Source organism: Canis lupus, chromosome 11, assembly GCF_048164855.1.
Source record: "Canis lupus baileyi chromosome 11, mCanLup2.hap1, whole genome shotgun sequence".
Lineage (NCBI taxonomy): Eukaryota > Metazoa > Chordata > Mammalia > Carnivora > Canidae > Canis > Canis lupus.
In genome coordinates, this window is record NC_132848.1 from 36,450,144 (window position 1) to 36,477,567 (window position 27,424).

The 27,424-nt window shown below is 44.8% G+C and overlaps 1 protein-coding gene across 2 annotated transcripts in view; it reads right to left on the reverse strand.

Annotated features, from left to right (window-relative positions):
• CHST11 (carbohydrate sulfotransferase 11) overlaps positions 1-27,424 on the reverse strand; it is a 257,281-nt gene that overhangs the window by 179,357 nt on the left and 50,500 nt on the right. The window lies entirely within an intron of this gene.

Consider the following 27,424-nt stretch of genomic DNA (forward strand, 5'->3'; position numbering starts at 1 on the left):
AGATAATCCAAGCAAAAAGGACTACTGCGTACCCCTCCTGGGAGCCTCCCACCTCTCAGGACAAGGACACCACACCTGTTGGATCTCAGAACCATGCGTCCCTGTTTTTCAGCCTCAGGCAAAATGACAGCACATGTCTAACCACATAGTTGCTGTGGGAAGACCAATGACCACCCAATTGACGTTTACTGTACGTGAGGCACCTCAGTGGCTCTACAGTTAAGTGTCTGCCTTTGGCTCAGGGCATGATCCCGAGGTCCCGGGATCAAGTCTCACATCGGGCTCCCCACAAGGAGCCTGCTTCTCCCTCTGCCTGTGTCTCTGCCTTTCTCTCTGTGTCTCTGAGCCGAAAGCAGATGCTCGACCACTGAGCCACCCAGGCGTCTCAGAAGAACAATTTTAAAGGCAGTTAAGCTTACAAAAGATCACCACTCCCAGAGCACCCGAGTGGCTCAGTCGGTGAAGCATCTGACTCTTGGTTTCAGCTCAAGTCATGAGTTCAGGGTTCTGAGATCTGAGACCCAAGTGGGACCCATGTCAGCGCAGAGTCTGCTTATCCTTCTCCCTCCCTCTACCTCTCCCCCAACTCACATACACTCTCTCTCAAATAAATAAATAAATCTTAAAAAAAGAAAAGAAAAATGAAAGAAAAGACAAGACCTCCTCTTCTCCCATTCACAAAGGAAATACAAAATAGGACGTGCTGACAAAAATACCTGTCCTGCTCATGTAAAAGCTGGAAACACATCATATGTTCCCTTCCCCTATCCAGCCAACCCTGCTTTGTTGATGAGGACCCCTCAGAGACAACGCCAGCCTCAACTTTCTGCAGGGCCGCAATCCTTCTGGGGTCTGAAATGTTCTCAAGGGAACTTCCATCTCCCATTACTCCCTTCCCTGCCACTGGATCTGAAGAGTTGAATTTATTTTTTGAATGAAGCCACAAAAGTACCCAAAAAAACCTCCTCAAAGGCAGGAAAGGTTACATACCGTGAAAATATGCTTTCTCTTCTCTCCCCCAAGCTCCCTGATGCAGCCACAGTCTCTCCACAGATACTCAAAGAACATACACTGGGCGCTGGGCCCCTACGTCCTCGCTGATACCAGCTCTTGTGTGTCTCTATGGACAGGCTCTGTGCTAATACAGGCCTGTGGTGCATGTGTTGGTATATGTGGATTAGCTCTGCATATATTGTGGTAAAACACACCTAACATAAATTTGACCATTTTCGCCATTTTCAAGCATATGGTTCAGAGCATTAAATATTTACCTACCATGCAACCACCACCACCATTCATTTCCAGAACTTTTTCACCTCCCCAACCTGAAACTCCATATCCATTAAACACTCATTTCCCCTTCCACCTCCCTTAGCCCCTGGAAACTACCATTCTACCTGCTGTCTTGAGGAAGCTTGAGGAAGCTACACCCCCCTAGGTATTGCACATAAGGGGAAATATACAGTATTTGTCCTTTTGTGACTTGGGTTTCATTTATCATAATGTCTTCAAGGTTCATCCACGCTACACTCTTCATGTCCCAATCTCCGTCCTTTGGAGACATCTGGCTGGCTCAGTCAGTAGAACATGCAACTCTTAGTCTTGGGGTTGTGGGTTCTAGGCCCTATTGCATGTAGAGCTTACTTAAAAATGGGGTGCCTGGCTCAGTGGTCGAGCATCTGCCTTCAGCTCTGGTCGTGATCCCGGGATCCTAGGATTGAGTCCCACACATTGGGCTCCCCACAGGGATCCTGCTTCTCCCTCTGCCTGTGTGTCCCTGCCTCCCTCTGTGTGTCTCTCATGAATAAATAAATAAAATATTTTTTTTAAAAGATTACTTAAAATAACATTAAAAAAAGAATTTCTTTCCATTTTTAAGGCTGGATAATATTCCACCTTTGTTTATAACCACCTTGTGTTTATCTAGTCATTTCTTGATGGACATCTGGGCTGTTTCTACTTTTTGGTGATTGTGAATAATGCTGCTATGAATGTGAAGGTATAAATATCTGTTCAAGTGCCCACTTTCTGTCTTTGAGGGGTACATACCCAGAAGCGGAACTGCCGGTTCCACTACGGTTAAGTCTACGTGTGAGTTCTGAGGATCCGCCATACTGTTTTCCATGGCAGCTGCATGTGGATTATCTTTAAAACAAATGTTAGTGTGTTCTCCACAATGTTCTATGCTACTATTTCAAAAGCACTTCGTACTCTTCATCTTAAGGGAAGATGAAGTTATTTGTTAATCCCAATTTGATCCTTCACATCCAAGATGCTCAAACAGAATTAACAGACACGAAAGTTGCTAGAAGGGAAATGTGATGATATGACTATCCAGTTATTACTTAACAGTAAACCCACAGGGCATCTGATTATCTTTACTCCCAAAATAGTTCTTCCCCTCCAGATTAGCTGTCCTGAAATAACTTCCAGTGCCCTTTACTCAACTCTTTTCCCAAGTCCCCCACGAAATGAAGCAAAGAACAAAGGTGTCTGTAAAACAGTACTCAGAGGAAATAGCCCATCCTCAACAGGGGGCATCTGAAAGGAAGAGGCAATGGCCAAAATTCTATTTCAGCACACACCCACTAGGCCACCGTGGAAATTTTTAGAATGTTAGAGAGAACCACTTCGTAAATGTCAGACAAAGAGGTTTAAGGAAATAAAAAGAGAACACTCGTTATTTTTGTTTTAGTGAAAAGAAAGAATTGTACAGAGCCTACAGGCAAGCCGAACACGGAGCACTTTTAGAGAAAAGGGCCTTATGAGCACCAAGAAAAAAACCCTCCAAAAGAGAGGTTAAGGCAGATTGTCATTTAAGATGTGAACTTCTCAAACACATGATGAGTCATTCTGTAGGCTGATGCCACTCCTTGCAGGTCACCATCAAGGGTATTAGCACCTCCAGAGCAAAGCCAAAGACTGCCAGTTAATCACCAAAAGAGGCCAGCATGACCAGGGCAGATGAAAACTCTGAAAGTGTGTATCTTAGTCTGTGTCTGTGTTTAAAACAAACAACAGTCCCAGAGATGAAGAAGTATTTTTCTGACTTGACCTCAACCTTAACCCAGGGAGCAAAATCTTACAGAAAAGCTCAGTGTCTACTCTACTCCTTCAATTCCACACACACACACACACACACACACACACACACACACACGCACGATTCGCTAACACTATGCTTCCAGAATGAAAATGTGTGCCATATGAGGGCATCGAAATTCTTGCTGGCTCACTGCAGGCCACCTGGAGCCCTTGTCTCCAATGCTCATTAGCTTTGTAATTAGAGAGGATGGAACCTCTGCGTTCCCAGATGGAATGCTGTGGTTTTACCCATTTGCAACTCTCCCCACAGGCCCTTGACATGTGTCAATCGCTTCTGATTTTGCTGAGGCATGAATTTGAGTCAAGAGCCCCCAGCGAGAGAAGGGGAGGAGAGAAGAGTGGCCTCAGGTCACCAGAGACCTGCCCTATATGGCCCAGTGTCTTGGGGTTTCTGGCCCCCCCCACTCACACACACTCTCTTTTATTCTTCTTTGTGAAAATATGGCTCTCCCCGAAAAGCTGCCTGCCAGAGCTATTGATAGAAGTGAAGCAAAAATTAAAAAGTCTAGGATTGATGGTTCTTAGCTAAAAATGGTGACTTCCCCTAAATTGGAGATGCTACCTATGTTCTTCTTATGGATCCTAAGTTATAATAAATTTAAAAACATAGGTCAATTCAATGGCACGCTTTATTTATTCATGTTATTTAGGACTTTCATTCTGATATTTAGGTAACCGTTAAAAGTCTGAAAAGGTTACCGAAGTCTCTTAATATTCTGCCACTGTGACTGGCAGTTTGTGAGGTCCTGACTTGTCCTGGGTCTCTCTATCCCTCACACCTCCATCAGCTTTCTGAGCATCTAATAATTCCACTCTGCACAGCCATCCCACTTTTAGGAGACAAGCCCTATTTGAAATATTTCATCTTATGGCCCCCATCCTAATACAGTTTTTCATTCATGTGTCCCTACTTTTAATTCAGAAAGTATGGCAGTTTCATCTGTAATATATGATAAATATTAGGTGTGATGCAATTATCTTAGCAAAACCTTCCAGGGAGGTACAAATATTATTTTTCCATATTTTTATGAATGCAGAGACAGAGAAGGGAAATAAATTGCCCAAGGTCACACAGCAGCTTGGTGCTGGAGCCAGGAATAAGCACGGTCATAACCAAATCACGGTGTGCCAAAGCCTGGATTCTCTGCTATCACAGAAAGAAAGTGATAGCTAGCTGGGTAGCAGGGAAGAATGGTTAGCAAACATTCAGATAACTTTTTGCTTTCTAAATCCTACTGCCCAGCTCTGCAACTTACTAGCTGTGTAACCTTGGGCAACACTTCCCTGTGTACTGCAATTCTCCATCCCTCAGTTTCTTCATCTGTAAAATGAACACAATAGCAGAAGCTGCCTTATAGAATTCCTATGTGGATGAAATATGTTTAGTGCTAACACTGCATCCAGCACATGAGAAGTACATGTGTATAGGAGTGAGCTTTTGCTATTCATACTTGAACTTCCTAGCTAGGCCTTAATCAAAACTCAGCACTTCTTAAACTATGCACGGTGAATGCTTCCCAATGATGAATGATGGAATACTGAATTAGGGTATGGATTGGAAACTGGGGAGCTGATCACAATGTCAAACAGTTTGGCCAACTGGCCTTTGGCCAACTGTTTATACAAACAAGCCATGAAGAAAAAATAAGAAGTGGTGGAAAGAAATGGAATAGATTTGGGGGTATCTGGCTGGCTCAGTTGGTGGAGCATAAGACTTGATCTTGGGGTCCTGAGTTCAAGCCCCACAATGGGTGCAGAGATTACTTTTTAAAAAAGAAAGAAATGGAATTTTAATAAGATGCAAGGTATATAGAAAGTGCTGAATAATGGTATGATCAAAAAAATTTTTTTTAATTTTCTTGAACACCTAACAAAATACTACAGATAATGACTTCCTCCCAAGGCACAGTATGGAAAGTCGTGGGAAGGTGGCAATTTTACAATGGAGAAACCACAAACACTACCTCCATCAGGTGATCAAAACCCCATCAAAGGTGACAAGTCTTGCTGAAAGTATGCACCCTTGATATGATGTGACACCAACAGCACTCTACCATGGCCTTTCTCTTCAAATCCCCAAACCCCAGTCAATTCATGAGAAAAACCTCAGATGAATCCCAATGGAGGAAAAGTCTATAAGAAAACCTAACCAGTACTCTTCAAAATAGCCATGATCACCAAAAACAAGAAACGTTTGAAGAACTAACACAGCCACATGCCTGAGGAGACATGACAGCTGAATAACGTGGTGTCCTGGGTGGGATCTTGGTCCAGGAAAAGAACAAGAGGTTAAACACTAAGGAAATCTAAATAAAATATGGACTTGAGTTAGTAATAACGTACCAATATCAGTCCATTGGTTATGACAAATGTACCACGCTCGCATAAGATGTTAATGATAGGGAAACCAGGGTACATGGGAACTGGGTATGAGTTCTACTATCTATACTAACTTTTCCCTAAATCTAAATCTATTCTAAAACTTAGAAAGCATTAAAAGGATTTTTAAAATTTCTACCAAATAGCCACCTCAAAAACCTCAGGGACCAGGCCAGGCAGAAATTCATCTACAGATTTCTCGTGAGTGGCATGATTCAATGAGGTTTGATAACTCACCCATCATCTGGCTGCTAGGAGAAGACATGGCAGAGATTTCAACCCAGGTCGGACCTCAGCGCCCACCCAGTTAATTGCTTGGCCTTGTGGTTGTCCCCTAACAGGATGGAAAACCCCTGTAGCTATCTCAAGATCAACGGTGTGGCTAAAGCCCCCTAATTGGCTGGGTCCACTGACAAGCCCAGCCCACAGCCCTAGGATTTGCTGTTTTAGATCTTTTGCATCTCACAACCACACTCTAATCCAAGATGACATCCTCCTAACTGGGGGACAATTTAAACAAATTTAAAATGTATTTGAGGGCACCTAGGTGGCTCAGTCGACTGACCTTCTAACTCTTGGTTTCAGCTCAGGATGTGATCTCATAGATCTTGAGATCGAGCCCTGAGACAGGATCCCCGGTAGGCAGGGAGGCTGCTTGAAGATTTTCTCCCATTCCCACTCCCCCTACTCACCTATGCTTGATCTATCTCCCTCTTTAAAATAAATAAATAAATCTTTTTTCAAATAAGTAAATAAAATGTATCTGAGCTCTTCTTTCTCTGTCTCATTCCAAAGTGACACAATGATGGAAGCTGTGAGCTGGCGTTCTCTCAGTGTTCTCTCTAGAACACTACTCCTTTTCTCTCTGCACACCTGTGTGCTATATGGTGTATAGCCAAAGAACAGTCTGGACTTGCTTGAACCTGACAGCAAAGGAGCACTCTTCTTTTTTTTTTTTTTTTTTTTAATTTTTATTTATTTATGATAGTCACACACAGAGAGAGAGAGAGAGAGAGACATAGGCAGAGGGAGAAGCAGGCTCCATGCACCGGGAGCCCGACGTGGGATTCGATCCCGGGTCTCCAGGATCGCGCCCTGGGCCAAAGGCAGGCGCTAAACCGCTGCGCCACCCAGGGATCCCAGGAGCACTGTTCTAATAGCCTTCTAGAACACTTCCCTATAAAGCTAAGGCTCTTGGGACTGCTGCCTCTGACTCAAACTGAACTTTCCAAAGATCAGGGATTTTAAGCTACAGACACTGGTGCTGGACAGCAAGTGCCTCAGCCATCAACACATTCTAGGCACAGAGAAGGGGCAGGGGTTGGGAGAAAGCAAAGATGAACCAGACCTGAAGCCTCTTTCAAAGGCACACAGAATCAACAGGGGAAATATGACACCAAATCGTCACCATCACATGAATACCCACCAGATACTACTGGCTTGGTTCTTGGATGAGTACTTTAGAAATACTCTGTACTTAATGCTTGAAAAATCTCTGGGAAGTGGTTGCTGTTATCTCTACTTTCCAGATGAAGAAAGCAAGATGTGGAGGTACGAAGTAACTGTCAAGCAGCAGAGCGCAGTTGGGGGTACCTGAGTGGCTCAGTCCTTGAGCAACCCACTCTTGATTTCGGCTCAAGTCGTGATTTGTGTCCTGGAATGGAGCCCCTCATCAGGCTCCCCACTCAGCAGGGAGTCTGCTTAAGGATTTCTCTCCCTCTCCCTCTGCCCCTCCCTACTCCCATCAAATTAATTAATTTTAAAATTAATTAATTAATTAATTAAAGAAAAAAGATGAGAGCAATTGACATGATCCAGAACCTGGGCTTCTCATCTACCTGTGGTATCACAGGCTATTGTGGGTAACCTGACAAAGAGTGAAACAAGGGCAGGGGTAGTTTATATAAGGACATTTCATGGGCAGGCAAGGCCTGAGATTCTACATTTCTAAAATCTAACAGTGGTAATGCTGATGCCACTGGTCCTCAGACACACACTGAGTAGAAGTCCTCACTGAGCAATAAGGACCATCAACTCTGGGTCAGTTCTATCTGAAGGGGAGGCTGGCTTCATTAGACTTCCATCCTGGGTTTAGGGACACCAACTCCAGACTTAAATTAAGTGGTCTTACTCTGCCCTGAAAGGGTATAAGAAGTACTAACATTCTTCATGAACTCCAAGACATCATTTCTCAGCCTTTCTGAACCCATGTTCCTAAGATGGCTTCTCGGTCCATCCATCATGTTCCTGGCTCGGCCAGAAGACTTGGCCAGCTTTACTCTTGGCATTTTATATATAGAAAAAAAAATAACCAATTGAACAGATATGCTTTATCAAATTAGTCTCTCCCCCACTCCTAATACACATCCCCTCTATACGTTGCGACCCGCCGATGAAGATAGCTGAACTAACAGATGTCATAAAGGAAAGTTAATGTAATATAGTAAAAAGGATTGTCCTTCACAATCTAACTGTATACAGGTCTCTTCACATTGAATCCAGAGCTATGATCTCTTTCATGCACCTATGTATAAATACATATATAAATTAAATTTTCTAAAGCACCACAAATGAATCCACGATCCTGTTTTAGGAAATAATGCCCTGGTTTATAACTCTGAGGTTACCTCTGGTTAAATGAATGTCATCACAAACACATAAGGCAGTGTACTTTTCCCCACCCGCCCCCTAGCCCTCCCCATCTGCTTGGTGTACCCATATGGATTTAATTTTAGTAGACACTGAGCCACCTTGGCAAGAGCAGAGGAGATGTTTTCAAATGCCTCCATGCCACAATGTAAGGTTTATGTTCCTTGAGGTAAGCAACATTCCACATTGCTTCTGGAATGCAGCATAGTCAAAGAGTCAGTGTGAGATGTGGCCCTGAGGTTTAAGGACATGGAGACCTCATCGAGATGAGCAGATTAGAACACCCAGACATTAAGACCCTCTTATGCAAAAACAGTCTACCCCAGTGCAGAATGACCCATGGAGCACCAAGGACAGACACTCCCAAAGACAAGCTGCCACCAACTGCACAGGAGACAGTGTCAGACTCTGATGTGCTTAGACTTTTCTGTCATTCCAGGACGAGCCCCTGAACCACAACTCAGCCTACAGACTCCAAAGGGCAGGGAGACCTCTGAAGAGGGGATCAGAAGGAATAATGTGCAATCTTTTCGCACATACAAATTCTCTGACAAGAAGAAACAGCTCCCACCAGGACTGATTTTACAACCCAGTATGATGTAGTCTTCCAGCCCAGAATCTTTGCCGCAGCAGTTTTACAGAAATGCAAATGTGTCAGGTCTTACCATAATTAGCTACTTTTTAAAAAATGTAGAATTCCCATCTTAAATTGCCTAATGAAGATGGGGTGGTGTAGCTAATCAGAAACCTGGCTTCTGTGAACTAAAAATAATCAAGCTCCTTAATGAAATAAAATAAAAAATGTTAGCCCCTACGTTCTGGTGCTTCATAAACCAGTATGCAGATGAAAATAATCAAAACAACAAGCTCCCAAGAAATCAATCTACACAAGCATGACGTTCTGCAACCTGGCAGATTGGAGATTAGCAGAGCTTGGGGGCGGTGGGGGTGGGGGAGCATCTCTCCCAGCAGGAACCACATGCGGCCAATATGGGATCACACACCGAATCCTTCCTTCCTGGAAGGAAACACTCAGGAGGCAGCAGCTTCTCTCACTTCCTCAATGGGATCAGCTGAAATCCATCCACCCGGGAACCTTCAGACCTGTTTCTAATGTTATACAAATGAATTTAAAAGTCACTTCGGGGGACGCCTGGGTGGCTCAGTAGTTGAGCATCTGCCTTTGGCTCAGGTCGTGATCCCGGGGTCCTGGGATCGAGTCCCACATCGGGCTCCCTGCAAGGGAGCCTGCTTCTCTGCGTGTCTCTCGTGAATAAATATATAAAGCCTTTAAAATAAGTAAATAAGTAAATAAATGTCTGTCACTTCGGGCTAAGCAGAAAGTCCAGCAAAATGGAAATCACTACACAGAACCATAAGGGGCAGGTGGCCAACGCCTGGTTAGACTACCACTGGAACTGTGTTCTTGCTCTCAGCTCTCAGAGTTGAGAAGTGACATTTTGAGAGCTGCAAGGGAACCACAGACAGCCCTGAGGGTGAGGTCTCCATGCATCACGTCTATTACAGCATTAAAGAAAAGTGACACACAAGCAGCGGTCCTTGATAACTCATTTTGCCATCTTCTTCCTTAATAAAATATTCTGAACTGAGAAACTGAACACGTTGCAGAAATATGTAATAAGTTGGTGTGCTGAATAAGTGTATCCCTAAAACTTCTATCACTAGGACATTAATAATCTTGAAGGAAAAAAAGGCTCAGTCACTTCAAAATGAACTCTGCCAAGAAAACCTTTCCCTTTCTATTAAAAAAAAAAAAAAAAAAAAAAAAGCTAGCATCTCTAATAACCCAAAACCTTCTTTTCATTATGGGGTAACTTTAATCTTATTCAAAAGAGGGGGAGGGGTGGAAGTTTAGTTTCTCTTGAAAGAAATGCCAGCTTCAGGCCAATCCAGTGAAGACACATAAAAACAGGGCATAAGCGATCAAAAAGACTTATTCTGGAAAAGTTGCATGTGACTCACTCTGCACATGCACTGACTAGAAGGCGGTTTCAGAAGAGCGCTTTCTTTTCATTGCTTATTGATTGATCTGCATTTCCTACTGGCTCATGTGCTTCCATTCTGCCCGGGCCTTAACAACCTACAAACCACTACTTACATGTCTCAGGGGAGCACAATTTGGAAGGAAATGTATCCTTTTATATGCCAATAACCCTCTTCGCATTTATCTATGTATTCTATTTTTGTTGGAAAGCGCAGATTCGAGGGGTCATACACAAGGGGACATACACAACCATCAAAATGAGGCTTCATGAAAAGTGCTATAAAGTTTAGTAATCCCCCTGCCTAATACCTTACCAATGGTCTTATTTTCCCCCCCAGATCAGAGAAAATTAAACTGACAGTTAAGCTAACATGACACCTTCTCCGTAGTACTTCACAATATACCAACACTTGGTACTTGATACCAAGATGAAGTGTAAAAGCAAATGAATCTATAATGCTGGGAAAGCTTGATCATGTTCATGAGTTTATTCAATTTTTTGCATTCTCCTGAACTCAGGGCTCCTCATTTCTTGGTCTGTAACCCAAAAAGGATGACAATGAAATCCACAGCCACCATGGCAGGATATGATGAGTACAGTAATGGAGGCAGGTTCAAAATATGATGGGAACTCATAAAAGTATGATTGAATCTGTTGGGGATATAAGAGTTCCAGTGATTTGGGGACTGGTCAAGGAAAAAGATATGACCAGGAGAGGTAGTGACACACAGCAAGCAATATTGGGACCTGGGGTGGGGAGGACTTAGGGCTTCACGAGTCAGAGAAGTTCCTCACTGCAAGAGACCATCCTGGGGCTTTGCTCAGGGTCCACCATTCAGAAGGGGACAAGAACTAGGGATCTCCCTACAGGGAGAGGAGACAGGAGAGAAGGGTCTAAGTGATATCACTCAGCATTGGGGAGTAACTGAGTCCCAGAGCTCCGGAGGACAGGAGCAGCTTGGGGTCTTATAGCCACAGGGCTCTATCTTAATCAATAACCAACAGATGCTGGGTATAGTTTCACGGGATATGCAAAGCATGCAGGCCCTAGATGCTAAAAATCTGTATGTTTGGGCTATTTTTAAAATAATTAGATGCATTAAAAAATGAGTTTGGCACCAGGTTTTTGAGCTACAGGGTTTTAGCTTGCACCAAAGAAATAAAAAGCTGGGAGCCAATAGAGTGGCCATCTTTTGCACATTTATGTAAAAGGACACAGAAGGGGAATCTTTATAGAGGAGGCTGTGAACTAAACCTTGCAATAAACTTTGCCAAAAAGGTGAGGGATAACTAGACTCCTTGTGGTGACCACTAAAATGTATATAAACATAGTACTGCCACACTATACACTTGAAACCAATAGTGTATGTCAATGTACTTCAATTAAGAAAAAAAAGAAAACCAGTCTTGGCAGAGGAACTGCAAGAAGGTATAGGCACTTGGGACGTCTGAGTGGCTCGTCGGTTGAGCATCTGCCTTCAGCTCGGGTCATGATCCCAGAATCAAGCTCCTTGCTTGGTGGGGACCCTGCTTCTCCTTTTGTCTGCTACTCGCCCCCGCTTGTGCGTGTGCACTGTCTCTTTCTCTGACAAATAAGTAAATACAACCTTTACAAAGAAAGCACAGGCACAGAGACATGGGCAGCTTCCAGGGCTTGCTGTTCAAGGCAACAAGACAAACTATGGGGGACTGGTGGGACTGGAAGCCAGGGAAAAGGCTAGAGAGAAATGAGCCCAGTGCATGATACGACATCTAGGAGCACCAGTTCTAGAGTCCAATTCCAATTTCACTCCTTTTGAGAAAAAGTTACTTCATCTCTCTAGCTTCCATGTCTTCAGCTATCATTATAAATACCTGTTCCCATGCTGGTTATTCTACATGTGATTAATATGTCAGCAGACAACCATACTAATGACCTGGCCTTGGACCTCATGCCAAGAAAGGCTGACTCCCTGCCACTGACTACATTGCAGAGAACTGCCTATCTACAACCAAGACAGTGACCAGGCCAGATCTAGGCTGGGAGGACCCACACGGGATAGGGGGGAGGCAGGAGGCAGGAAAACCACAAGACTGTTGCACCTGTCCTGGCAACGGAGACTGAGGGCCTGAACTAGAACCGTAACAGAAGGATCCACGTGAAGGAGAGGAATCCCTAAGACATTTCTGAGTGTGTCAACAGGGATTGAGGGGAGGAAAGGAGGAGAGAGAGGGGGAGAAAATGAAGAATTCAATGATGGTTTCTGGGGATTCCAGAATCCCTTTTCTCCATGGCCCTTAATCTTTAAAGAAAAATGCTTTAGTGAAAAGAAGCAAGGCTCTAAACTCAGAACAATTCTTCCAAGGAGAAAAATGTTACTTTCTGACACAGTACTTTAAAAAAGAAAAGGAAGGGGGTTCCCTGGGTGGCTCAGTTGGTTCAGCATCAGACTCCTGACTTCAGCTCAGGTCACAATCTCAGGGTCATGATCCAGCCCCATGTGGGGAGCATGGAGCCTCCTTTAAGATTCTTTCTCTTCTGGAGACAAACCATGAGAGACTCCTAACTCTGAGAAACAAACAAAGGGCAGCAGAAGGGGAGGTGGGTGGGGGGATGGGGTGACTGGGTGACAGACACTGAGGAGGGCACTTGATGGGATGAGCACTGGATGTTATACTATATGTTGACAAAATGAATTTAAATTTTAAAAAATGTAAAAGAAAAAAAAATATTTTCTTCCTCTGCCCCCCCCAAAATAATAAAGTAAAATAAAACCTAACAAAATTTGTTTTCTTAAAGATTTTATTTATTCATTAGAGACACAGAGAGAGAGAGAGAGGCAGAGACACAGGCAGAGGGAGAAGAAGGCTCCATGCAGGGAGCCCAATGCGGGACTTGATCCTGGGACTCCAGGATCATACCCTGGGCCAAAGACAGGCACTAAACCACTGGGCCACCCAGGGATCCCCAAAACCTAACAAATTCTTAACCTACATTCACAGGTAGAGGGGCACCTGGCTCGTTCAGTCAGCTAAGCATCTGCCTTGGGCTCAGGTCATGATCTTGGGGTCCTGGAATCAAGTCCTGCATCGGGCTCCCTGCTCAGTGGGGAGTCTGCTTCTTCCCTCTCCCTCCTCCTCACCCCTGCTCATGCTTTCTCTCAATATCTCGCTCTCTCTCTCTCTCAAAAAAATAAAATCTTTCAAAACAAAACAAAGATAGGTAGAGTTTTTTCCCTTCCTTTCCTCAACTTTTCCTGCAACATTCTAATTAAGCTGCCCAATGGATTACTAAGATTTTATGCTCTACTCTCTCTCTTACTCCTAAATTGTCAACGTGTTCTCCAACCATAACATCCATTTCTGTCACACAGGGCACTGTATGTAGGGCTATAGTCACTCTGCTACCCCCTAGGTTAGAAAAGTTGCCAAAAGTACATGGACATAGGGCAAACTGTGCAGTGGAAGAAAGCAGAAGTTAAGATGGTCAAAAATAGAAAATAAGGGGACAAATTAGGGACTAAGGACATGGAGGAAGTTATAAGCTAAGATCAGAAATGATGATGATGGTGATAGTGGTGGTGGTAGTGGTAGTGATCATGGTGATGTGATGATGGTGGTGATTGGGGTAATGGTGATGGTGGGGATAGTGATGGTGATGATGGTAATGGTGGGGATGGTGATGGTGGTGGGTGGTAACTATTTATTGACCACTTACCTCCTAGACAAATACTACCAGTTGTCCCCTAGTATCTGGTCTCTCCTCCTTACATAGTAATAGAGTACTCAGGCACCAGCTAGAGCCCAAAATTTCCTCAACTCACTTTTGAATTATGTGGTCATATGACTACATTCTAGTCAATGGGATAAAACAGAGACATAGGCAACTTTCAGGCCATACCTTCTACTTCCCTTTATCACTTCCTAGCTGGGATGTAGAAATGATGGTAGGAACTAAAACAGCCACCTTGGACCATGAGATGGAAAACACATATTAAGGATGGCAACACAACAAGGTAAAGAAAGTTGGGTCCCTGATCATTGTGGAAGTTCCATAACCAGCCCTGGCCCTCTACTCTGGCCATATATCAGAGAGAAATGACCTTTGACTTTTTGAAGGCACTATTATTTTGAGCCTCTTAAAACAGCTCACCTCATAAAACTCTGTACCAGGTACAATGCTATACATATTACATGCATTATGTCATTTAATCCATATGCAACTCTCTAAAGCAGATCCTGGTTTCATTGTTCTCACCTGGGGACACACCTGTTGGCATTATTGACACCCCATGGAGAATCGAGCTTTATCACCTCTTCTAATGGAGCACAAAAGGGAGGGGAAGCTTCCTCAGGAAACACAACAGTAAAAAATAAATCTTGGGGATCCCCAGAGTCAGTGGTTTAGTGCCTGCCTTTGGCCCAGGGTGTGGTCCTGGAGACCTGGGATTGAGTCCGCATCAGGCTCCCTGCATGGAGCCTGCATCTCCCTCTGCCTGTGTCTCTGCCCCCCGCCCCCCCCGTGTGTGTGTGTATGTCTTTCATGAATAAATAAATAAAATCTTAAAAAAAAAAATAGGTCTTAACACACTCAATAAGCACTAACTAACTACCGGGCTCAGAGCTAGGTGCTAGCTAAGGAACCAAAGCAAACAACATCTCTACCCACTCGGTTCTCAAAGTCTCATGTGGCAAAGAAATCAAAGAAGGGCGAGTACCAAAAGGAAGATTTCAGAAAGTCGTGACTAAGGGAAGGTCCAGCGCAGCAGGAGCATCCAGAGGAAGCTCCAAGTCGGGGAGGGGTGGGGGGGGTGACAGAGGGGGCCAGAGCGGGGTGACCCAGGAGGGCCTCACAGAGAAGGTAGCCTTTGAACATAGCCTTGAAGAAGTTGTAGCTCATCAGGCAGGGGAGAGAAAAGCAGAGAGAAGCCAAGAAACAAACACCTCCTATGACATTCCTTGGGGTTGGAAATCCATCCCCTGGGCTGAATAGCCCTATGCAGGAGGCCGCCAGGGCTGCCACCACTAAACACCATGGACCTGGTGGCTTAAATCACACACATGGATTGTCTCACGGTCCTGGAAGTCCAAGATCTAGGTGTGAGTAGGGCTGGTTTCTCCTGAGGCCTCTCCCTGCCTTGCAGATGGCTGTCTTCATGCCGTGTCCTCCCACAGCCTGATGAGTGTGCACACACGTTTGTGCCCTGACCCCCTAATCTTACAAGGACACCTGGCAGCTGGGATTAGGGCCCACCCATGTGACCTCCTTTCATCTTTATCACCTCTTTGAAGAATCCCTCTCCAACAGCACCTGGCCTGGCTGCCTCAGTCGGTAAGAGTACACGACTCTCCATCTCAGGGTCATGAGTTCAAGCCCCAGGGGGGGCACAGAGCCTAGCTAAAAATTAAAAAAATAAAGACTCCCTCTCCAAATGCAGTCACATTCTGAGACTACAGGCATCAGGACTTCAGGGTATGCATTTGGGGAGGTCACAAGTCAGCCCATAACACTACGAAAGGATGTAGAGGAGAATGACATGAACAGGTCTTCACTTTAGAAAGAATACTCAGATGGCGGTGAGGAGAATGGAATTTGAAAAGGAAGGGCCTTGAGGCAGGCAAGCCACCAAGGAGATAAGGCGGTCACCACATGAGGCATGTGTTTAACTGGAGCCAGGCTGGTTTTGCTCAAGAACAAGCTCCTGTGGCCTAATGCAAATCTCTGCCATTCCCTGCTGCAAAGAGTCTACTTGTCCACGTGGATTCTCTGAACTACTGTTTCAGCACGTTCCCAGGCTGGGCCTGCTCACCCACCACCAATACCTGCCAGTGTCTGGGAACCCCCCAGAAGCTAAACAAACAGTGGCCCAAGGAGCAAGAATAAAAACACTGCCGTGCATTCCAAACACAAGTCAGGGGGCCCAGGACCCAAGGCCTGAGCTTCAACCCTTGGCAGAGGAAAAACAAGAGCTCTGGTGTCCTGAGGCCCCTCTAACCAGCCCCCCTCACAAATAAAGCCCCAGCAGGAAGCCCATTAACACCTCACAGGGGCAAACCTCAGGCCCGGTAGGAGAAACTTCAAAAGACATCCCAGTAGCACAAAACGCCAAAAAAACATCAATCAAGTACACCATCCCAGGAAGTAGCCAGCTGAATTTGGGGAAGGAGTCTCACACATAAATTAAATGTCCCTGAGCCCCCATATGGCTCTCAATTTATTACCATGGAGGCCAACCGTGCTCTTTAAGTTTAAAAAGGATCAAGGCCTCTATAAACAGCATACAGCACTATCTTCATTGTAAAAGGAAAAAAAAAAGTCAAGAGAAACTCTTTTTTTTTTTTTTTTCTGTTAAGAAAATGATCCTTTTATGACAATAATTCCCACTACACTGAACTATTTGCCTCAAGTGTTGGTATAAAATCCAACTTGCCATTCGGCCCTTTAAAAATGTATAATGTCAGCTATAATTACCAATTGCCTTTTTGATTTGTTGAAATTCGTTTCAGAATTGGATTTTCTCCTGAGTAGGTGACCTGCCTGAATGATATGCTAACACTCAGGTGTGTTAGTAGTGGAAAATCTATGACATTGCTTATAGGCTTAAACACTTTCTCCTCCCTCCTCTGTACACAGGCAAACACTCACCAACCTTTCACTGCAAAGACAGCTAAAGCTCACCGTTCATCCTTGTCACAGCAAAGATGCATAAAAAGGGCCATTTGAGAAGCATTAATATTCCCCAGGGATTATCAACTGTGTTATATACCAAAAGGCATCATCCATCTCACTTCCATACTGAAACCACAAGTTGCCAAGATTTCTCTTTCTTTTTCTTTTCTTGAACCATCCAGACCCTTTGCTCCTCATCATAATCATATTTAAATAGCTAGCCAGTACAACACACTTAATCTAAGCCAGGCTCACTTTGAGTACTGTTGCCAATTCCCGGGTCAGAAAGAGGGAAAGAGGCTCAGAGAGGTTAAGTAACTTAGCCAGGGTCACACAGAGCATGGCAAAATGGGAGACCCCAACCCCAGCTTTCAAGATCCCAAACCCAGGCTCTAAACTGCTCATTTTAATGGCCTGTTTCCAGGCTAATTCGCTTCCCAACCAGCCTTCTAGTATGACAGATTTTTTTTTTTTAGTATGATAGATTTAGAAGGTGTTTTGCACTTAAATTTACTCAAGGTTCAAAAAGCAATTTTGAATAATATATACGAGGCTTGAAAAAAGCTTTTAATAAAATAAATAAAAATAAAATAAATAAAAATAAAAAAGCTTTTAAGAATTCCAATAGATACCTTCATACAGGGATCCCTGGGTGGCGCAGCGGTTTGGCGCCTGCCTTTGGCCTAGGGCGCGATTCTGGAGACCTGGGATCGAATCCCACGTCGGGCTCCTGGTGCATGGAGCCTGCTTCTCCCTCTGCCTATGTCTCTGCCTCTCTCTCTCTCTCTCTCTCTCTGTGTGACTATCATAAATAAATAAAAATTAAAAAAAAAAGATACCTTCATACACAAGATTCTGTCTTTTCTTTTGGATTATGATTTCTTCCATCTTCTTCTGTTTAATAATACAAGCACTTACACCGTGCTTAGAGTTATACAAGACATGAGCTCCAAACTCAAGCCCAAAAAGGGTTTATCAAAACTTGTGAAATGTCACAACAGTTACATGCCATGCTTTGTTCAAGAGCTGGAAACCAAAACAAAATAATAGGTATGTGTTGAGTAAGAATTTGACTTAAAATTTATAGGAATACATCCTCTACCCTAGAGTGCCAGTTCCCTGAGGACAAGGATCCTGTCTGTGACTTTTTATCCCCAGGCTTCGCACAAAACTGGTATATAGTAGGTGCTTAATAAGGATTTGCTAAAATGGAAGATGGATGGATGGATGCGTGGACAGATGGATGACGGATGGATGGGAGGATGGGATGGATGGACGGTTGGATGGATGGACAGATGAATAGATAGGTGGACGGATAAATGGGTAGATGGACAGACGGAGAGATGAGTGGACGGACTGCTGATAGATGAAGAAATAAACGTTCAGATGAAGAGACGTTTCTACCAGCAGTTAAATGGCTGAAATGATCCGTAAGGAACTTACTTTCTCTCTGTTTCTACAATTGTTTCCTGGCCAGATGCCTATTTCTCCACAGTCCATCCTGGATTCAGACAAATGAAAGACCTAGCTGCTGAGCCTGCCAGCACACTGACAACAGGACCAAATGTGGGCTGCTACTGAACTCTGACCTTCCGCCAGGACAGGCAGACATACACCAGCAACTGTGCATTCAATCGCTGCCCATTTGACAAACACACGCTGAGCGCCACTAATTGTTCTGGGAGGCATCCCCGTTTGGCCGCACCAACACGTCCTTGCAATCTCTGTCCCTTGCAATCTCTGACCCTTCCCAAGTCACCAAAGTGGGAAGCAACATTTACTCAAAGACTGACACTTTGCGTTAAAAAATCACTCCAGAAAACAAGTCCTGCAGTGCCATTCCGTTCTGACTGGGGAGCTAGGAAAAGAAGAAATTCTCTGGTTTTCGTGAACACTGCAGCAAGGGGGCTGCTGGGCAGAGCTGCTCACACATGTGTCTGCTTTCCAGCAAACACAGAGCTGGAGACCCACTGTGAAAGACAGCCACGTTCCCACGGCACAAAAACGGGGCGGGGGGCGGGGACTTACATACAAACAATTTGCCATGGTAAACACGGAGAGAAATAACAGGTCAACACCCAGCAAAACTCCTGAGTAAATGCCAGCGTTCTAATAAGCAACAATATTCCTTATTCAATAAGGTGACATGGCTCTGTGGTTTCACACATAAAATATTTCATTTGGGAAAGCTCAGGGAAGCAGTGTGAACACCGCGTTCAACCAATCACGCGGCCAAGGCTCGCTCCACGACAGTTCGATGACTTTTTCTAGGTCACAGAAGCAGGAAGTAGAAAGGGCCACGTTTTGCACCTGTTCTGATGTATTTCTCGTTGCTCGAAGGACACATTTTTGGCCTCACACCAAGTACTAGGGTTATACCCAGGTAAGATGAAAGCTAGGAACGGTTCCTGTCCTCGTGAAATTTCCAGGCATGTGAGGGCTGCAGCCAGAAACTGAAGCTGGCTTCCCTAACTCCACGGGCAGAGTCCTCCAGGAGCTGGTCAGGGTTCTCCCAGGAACTAGCCAGCCAGAGGAGGAGGGAGGGAAGGCATCAGAGAGAAGCAGAGAGAAGAAGCCCCACCCGGACACCTGAAATGGAACTAACCAAGTCCACGCTGAGTTCCACCTGTCTATCTTAAAGCTAGCTCCCAGATCAATCTCCGTCTTGGAAGTGAACCCAGTGGCCCCTGAACAGAGATAATCCAGTTGTCTTTCGTGCCACAAAGAACGTTTTTGAAGGACCAAATTATCTATTTCTAATGAATCAAGCATCACAGTTTCTCCTAGTAGACAATTTTAAAATGATTGTCCTATCTTCCACCCCACCCATCCCAACACACAGAAAATAACTTGCTGTGAAAACAGAGCCCAAATCGAGCATGAAAAAAAAATGATCAGAATATTTAAATCCTCAAATCGTCTCTACCACCTCACATTTTGCCTTGAACAAAGATGATTATAGGGAAAATAAATAAAGCCCATTCTGCAGATGGGGACCAGAAGAGCCTTTCTAAATGATGCAATGCTGAGCCCACTGCTGGAGATGTGAATGAGCTGATATTCTAGAGGGGCCTCTGTGTTTGGGTGCTGGTGGTAGGGAGATTTCAATGATCAGCCTGCTTGAGAACCCCCGAAGTACACCTACAGAGGTCATCCTACAGCAAAGGCTGTCTGGACAGCACCCACCCCACCGCATACCAAGCCTATAGGGTGGCCTATTCCACATACACTAGAATCGCACATCATCCTTATACCATCTTCAAAGTTGGCACAATTATACCCATTTACAGACAAGAAAACTAGGGCTCAGTGAGAATATACTGATTTGCTCAGGAGGCATAAATTCCCAGGCTTTCCCAAGAAAGCCTGCTGTATATTCCTCTACTGCATAGAAAATCTACCACTGAGAAGAGCCAGAGCGAGCCCTGGAACATACAGACCACAACTGTATTTGAGTGGCTGGCGCTGGTTCAAGGAATGCCTTGATTTAATGTCCTATTATTGATTAATATAACTGGGAAGGAAATGCTAGTGGAGACAGACACCCCAATTTTATAGGCTCCAGCAGAGTCACATTTACCAGCTCTATGGAGGGTGCTCGGGTCCTGTCTGAGATTCCACCAGGAAGCAGACACTGAACAGAACAAGTTCACTAGCCTGCTGCTCTGCCGGGCACAGCGTGGGAGCCCCTTTCCACAGCCAAGGGGATAAAGGCAGAAGATGCCCACTGGCAGGGAAACAGGAAACAATACTCCAGGCTGGGGAGAGAGGCCGACTGTAATCAGATAGTAGAGCAGACCCAAATCCATTATTCCCTCAGTGTCGAAGACTCAAAGCATCACCCCACATCTCCCAGGGGTCTGAGGGAGGTATTCTGATACCCTAAAATAGGACATATCCATCTGGAATAGCATCTTTGCCCAGGACACATGGATAGACATCCCAGCCTGCTTTTCTGGAAACAGGTCAGAGCTAGGAGGAGTCAGAAAATAAAGGTTTCTATCCCGTCACCCCACTAACTCTGCAATTCTCAGGCGAGTCACTTCACTTTGTGCCTGAGCTTGTAAGATACGGAGGTGGAAGGAGACCATGTTTAGACTCCCTGCCAGCTCTCACCCCAGACCCACAACAGTGATCAGGATGGCAGGACAAACATGCAGGGAGATTTCCCAAGATGCTGTTCACAAGGAAGCTGCCAACAGAGGGAAGCCAACCTGCTTGGCATCGTATTTGCTCGAGCTCACCTGTGGTGGATACACATTGCAGAAATGCACACAGATCGGAAGGAAGAGGCTGTGGCGGGGAAAGAAAGGGTAGAGACCCAGAGACAAAGAATGTCTGTTTCAAAGGTCCCCCCAGACTTGAATCTGATGGTAACCTCTAAATTGTCCCCCATAAACCTCCCAGTCATTTATCCACTGACTGAATACATACATACAAGAAACAGCACCAGGAGCCAGGGTCACTGGGGCCAACTATTATTATTATTACTATTACTATTACGCAATTAAAGTACTGGGAAATAAAGACATATCTAAGCGATGCTGGGTTGATAGGTGAAAAAAGTCCCTTAACAGAGGAAAAAAGTCCACCAGCAAGATTCAAAATATGTCCAATTCTTTCCCCCTCAACTCACATATTCCAAAGAAATATCAAGCAGTCGACTTCAACACAAAAGGCCCGCAGTCTCCAAGGCCAGAACTGAAAAGGAAGATGCACGTGCCAGGGGCCATGGATTGTCTGGCTTCCTGAGCAGAGACAAGCAAAGGTCAAGGGCTCTCAAGGGAATGCAAAACCTCCTGCTCTGATGCTACTAGCCCAGGACAGATTTAGTTCCTCCCATAGAACACGGCGCCACAAGGGCTCGATGCACAGAGCTTGGCCTGTGCATTGCCAGGGTCGTGCCCTGGGAGAAAGATCCTATCACTGAACACATCCTAAGAATCTCCTTTAACAAGTGCTCTGAAATTTCAGGCGACAGATCCATATCTATCCTGTAGTAAACTCAGGGTGAAAAAAAAAAGTAAGAAAAAAAAACAAACCCCACAACTGGCTATGTTGCAGCAGTGGTAGTATTCATTTTCTTAACCACTACCCACGTACTGACTAGTCCTTCTTACTACTAACTACAACCACAGGCACATTACTAACTTATCACTAACCACTAGGCTATACTGCCTCTCAGTGAATGAACTCCCATCTATTCCTCTATGGTTTATAACACATATACGTGTTGATGATCTTGCAGCATATGTAAGACCATGCGAGATAAGCAGAGCAGGTATTATTAGACCCATTTGACAGATAAAGACACTGAGGTGCAGCAATTCAGAGACTCCCCGGAGGGCTCACGCTGATAAGTAGTAAGATGTGTTTGGCTACCTCTTGCCTCACTGACTACAGCACAGCTGTGCAGAGACAAGTGACTCCACTGACAGCCCCTGCATCCTTGTTCAATTCTGACGCCAGCAGCTAGGAATGACGGCTCAGGCAGAAGTCCCTCTACCCAACAGAGTCCCCTTCTCGTCTATATACAGCTGGCCTCCTAAACCACCCTCTCTCTCTTTCTCTCTCTCTCTGCAAGTGGCTTCCAGGAAACTGGATCATCGCTCTTCTGTACCAACGCTGCACCTGCAGAACCTACCAGGCCCCGGATGGGGAAGGCTTTGCCTAAACAGTTCTCCGAAGAGCTGTCCTGGCCCTGCTGCAGTGCAGGGAATCTTCACATCCTGGCAAGCCCTACTGCAACCATGTTTCTGCACCGCAGCCTCCAATGAATGAAAATAATCAATTTAAGCCAAGTAGATCCAACAGGCTATCACGCAAAGTACTGGTGTCAAATCAAACTTCATAACCAGCAATTACCCATCAAGCCGGGGCTCCTTGGGGTCACTTCACTGGGAGGTGGGGAGGTGGTTACTAGAGAGAGGGTTGAAATCAGACGAGCATGACAGTCGTAAAAGAATGGGGTTCCACTTGCTTTTCTACAGTTATCCCCATCTTGATATCTAAAAACACCAATCTTTCCTCTGAGGTCAAAGCATCACATGGCTACCCCAAGCGGGCTTGGGCAGATTTCAATCTATGATGCTGTGCCCTCAAATTTTAAAGGAAGTCAGTTTTTTTTTTTAAGATTTTATTTATTTATTCATAGACACACAGAGAGAGAGGCAGAGACACAGGCAGAGGGAGAAACAGGCTCCATGCAGGGAGCCGGATGTGGGACTCGATCCTGGGTCTCCAGGATCACACCCCAGGCTGCAGGCGGCGCCAAACCACTGCGCCACCAGGGCTGCCCAGGGAGTCAGTTTTAGATAATGGTCTGAAAGATACTTCCTTTCAATAGCTATAATTAAACTAGAAAAACATTAATTTGTACCCTTGTGGTATGAGGGTTTCCTTGAAATTCCTTAAAAGAAGTGTATAATCAATAGAATGGCTGAACATCATTCATGCAGCACAAAAACCTGAATTGAGTACAATCTGTGAAGGTTCAAATTCCCTGCTAGAGAAACAGCAGTCTGTCTACCAAAAGTGTTGTGCCACACCTCTGTTTAGGCCTGATCCCATGACAAAGACACACACACATACACAGAGGAAACTCCAGTTTGCAGCGCTGAGCCTCAAAGCTCCTTACCATATTAGCTTCAACTCTATAACTTGATTAAAGAGAGAAGAAAGCATTAAAAAAAAAGTTTTTTAAGGAAAAACAATAGTTTCTATTAAAATGCATAACACCACCTTTCAATAGATGAAAGGACTCGGTAGAAACACCATAAACCTCAGAATTTCAAAGTAAATTGCTTCTTTTGTTTAAGGCAAATTAATATCAGATCACAGACAAAAAGTAAACCCTCCTGACATCCCCAGTCGGATGTTATATCCAATACACAGCTTGGGAGGTTCCGTGTTGACAATTTGGCAGAGAGGGACAAAGGGCTGGTTATAATCACCTTCCCACTCAAATCCTCAAATCCTGTCTCATTACCTGAAGTGTTTTTTCCTGCAAGTGACATATAGATGATTTGCTAGTCTCCATTTGCTTTGCATAAGCCACCATATGCAGAGCCCAGAGTGTACTGACTGTGACAGCACATCTGTCCAGGACCCTCCTAAGTGCCTTCCAGAACAAGATGCATGGACAGCGGAGGGTCTGCGAGTGAAGGCCTTGCCAGGAGCTTCAGGAGAATCAGAGTAAATCTGGCACAGAGGCAACTAACTAACCTCCTGAACATCCCTTCCTGGGCCTCCAAGAAGCTGACTCCCTCAGAACCACATAACTAATGAAGGAAATTCAGCATGAAAATGTGTGTAAAGCCAAGTCTTCCCTCTTACCGTACCACAGGCTCCTGGCATGTGAACAAACGGTAGGCTTGCTGCTCCCAAGTCAGTTTTTGACTCAGAACCAAGGTGACTTCAGATCCAAAGTGACCCAGCATGCCACTCAATGGGGAAACAAGGGCTGGCACACAATAGGTACTCAGGAAATGCTGGCCACTGCATTAAGAAAAGGGGCCGATGAGAAAACATCTGGCTTCATTTCACCAAATTTATCTGCAATTTCACTACCACCACCTGCGGAGGCCATGCTCCCCCAATGGATGGTGGGAAGGATGAATTCTTCCTGGGGTCTGGTTCCTGAATCTCCTTCAGGGCAAAACTCTTCCAAGAATTAGGTTCGGCCTCAGAAGTGGGAGGGCAAAGTCGTCAGTCACCAACTCCTGTATGATTCGTGGACCTCGGCATCACCTTGGAACTTACTGGAAATGCAGGCTCATGCCCCAGGACAGGCCTCCCAGGGACCCCAGAGGGATTCCCCCACATCTGAAAGGTAACTGCAGACTTGAAACTGAAAAGTCCCAGAAAGAAAAGACACTGGTAGACAGAAGGAAGGGGACAGGGTAAGAGAATGACTCCTGAGATGGATGTCAGCCCCTCACTAGTACAGGCAGACTGGGATTAACCTGCCTTCAGGAAATTCATCCACACTAACAGTGAAAAGTGGACTCGGGGACAGGTGAAGCCCTGTGGGTGCAATGTAGGGATCCCAGCAGATGCTGAGCTTTGGGGTGCAATGTTAATTTCACTGGAAAATCCTCAACCTCTTATGTTGCATCCCAGATTTTGTAAAAGAAATGGATTATGGGGGTCATAATCCAGCTTCCCCAAATGACTGAACTACCTGGCCTAGGAGGGAACTCACTATAGCCCTGGCAGGGAGGATTGGGAAGTGAAACAAAATCATGCATGGAAAGTGCCTCCAGCACATCACAAGTGCTCAGTAAACATCAGTTATTGTTCCTTTACCTCCAGAAACTCTTAACTCAAGAAGGAAGAGCCCACAGGAACATTTTGTCCCACGATCAGCTTAGGCACAGAATAAGAAGGGAAGTAAAGCCAAAGGAGTCCAACATGCAGCACAAAGGCACCCCCAATATGCCCCTTTTTGTGCCCTGAGTGAACTGGGAGATAAAGATGTCAGGCTGCCCAGTGTCTGCCCTTCCTCTTCAGAGCAGGTGTCCCTTTCCATCTGTGTGGCGCATGGTGACATTAGATGTTTGTGTGCTCTGGGGGCTCTCTGGGGGAAAGGAGCCTTTTTAAGCAGGGCAGCTACAGAGGACAGTGGAAAAGCTTCTCTCCTTTATTCAACTGCTCTACAAGCCTCTCTTTCACACCTCATTATCTGGGCTGCCCGCAGCCCAACAACTGCTGGCTCTGAGCTCTCCATCCTGGGGGTTCTGAATGGTGGTGGACTTCTGGGGAAGGTGTGTTTCTTAAGCTCTGAGGTCCTCCACTTTCAACCATCCCAGAAAGTGGAAGGAGTGATGTCCACCTCATTGCATCATAGGTCAATTGAGAAACTGTCAAATGGCAGCTGCAAGTGAGGAATGAGGATTAATAAAAGGAAAAAAGGTGACCATTTTGATACCTTGTACTTTGACACAAGGATCTGAGCCCATCATAAAAATTATATAAATACACTTCTCACTGAGACATAAAAAGACACTGCTCTCAGTGGAGGAACAAGGTGAATGAAAAAAAAAAAAAAAAAAAACAAGAGCCAGTGTTCCTGCTCTCCCCACTACCATTTGTCTAGGGCTTGGGCCATATCAATACCCATGCTGAATGCTGGCTGTGTTCCCCATCTTAATCCTCCCGACAGCCCTAGGATGGTAGGCCAAGGTAATAGGTCTCTCTATAGATGATAAAACTGGGCCCAGAGAGGTTAAGTAGCTTGCCTACCATCACACAGTTAATAAGCAGCCTGATCCCAGAGCAGTAGTTCTCAATGGGGGGAATTTTGCTTCCAGGAGACATCTAACATCATTTGAGACATTTTTGGTTGTCGTAACTGAAGGATTATTACTGGGTGCTAGTGCATAGAAGCCAGGAATACTGCTAAACATTCCACATACAGTGTAGAGGGCTGCCCCATACAACAAAGACCTATTCAGCCCTAAATGTCCACAGTGCAGAGGTTGAGAAAGCTTGCCCTAGAATTTCTATTCATACCCACAGCACTATATTGTCTCCCCTCCGGTTTTCTAATGTGGCTGAAAAGGGCAATAAATATATTTTATAAAGGATCATAGATCAGAGTACCACAGCCCTGTAGCCAATGTTGAAAATTAAAAATCCTATCGGATGCTATATGTTGGCAAATTGAACTCCAATTAAAAAAAAAAAAATCCTATCAGGCCTTTTTTTTCCTTGACTTTCTCCAGTGTTCCCACCTTGAGGCTTTTAAGCTTGCTTTTCCCTCTGCCTGAGCTGTTATTTCCCCTTCTCACCAAATCCGTCATGTATGTCTGGGCCTCACACCTTGGCTCCTTCACATCAATCACGCCCTTCTCAAGAATAAAACATAGCTGTTTATTTGTATACCATCTAGTTCCGCCTATTAGACTGTAAGTTTCTGTAAGACAGCAGGAATCTGTTTCTGTGTGGCTTACTGCTTTTTCCTCAATACCCAAAAAACTGTCTAGCATGCAGCAGGAACTCAACAGACATGGGGTAAAACAATGAATGACTGACACGTGGAACAAATGAATCAGTCATGATTGAATGAACTAGCTGAGATTCCTTCTCCATCAATTCAGGAGCGTTAGCTTTCCCAAAGCTTTAGCATATCTGGGTAAAGGTCCCTGTGGAACCTGGTACATCTTGCTATAGTAATCATTAAGCTAGATCAGGCTGGCACACCTTTTCCTGTAAAGAGCCAGATAAATATTTTTGGCTTTGTAGGCTGTTCAGTCTCTGGAACAACTATTCCCAACTGTAGCACTGCCACCGAAGCACAAAAGCAACCCTAGAAGATATGTAAACGAATAAGCCTGGCTGAGTTCCAGTGATACTTTATTTAAGAACACTGATAATTTGAATTTCATGGAATTTTTCGTGTGTCAGGAAATAGTCTTCTTCTTTGATATTTTTCCAACCATTTGAAAACCTAAAAATGGCTCTCAGCTCGCAGGCCAGGCAAAAACAGGAGATGGACTAGATGTGGCCCATAGGCCACAGTGTGCTCACCCTTGTTCTAGATCTTCTCGAATTTTGGTGATTTACTAAAAAGGATAGCCCAGAGTCCTTGCACAATTGTCATCTTATTCACCCTCACAGTATCCCCAGGAGGGTG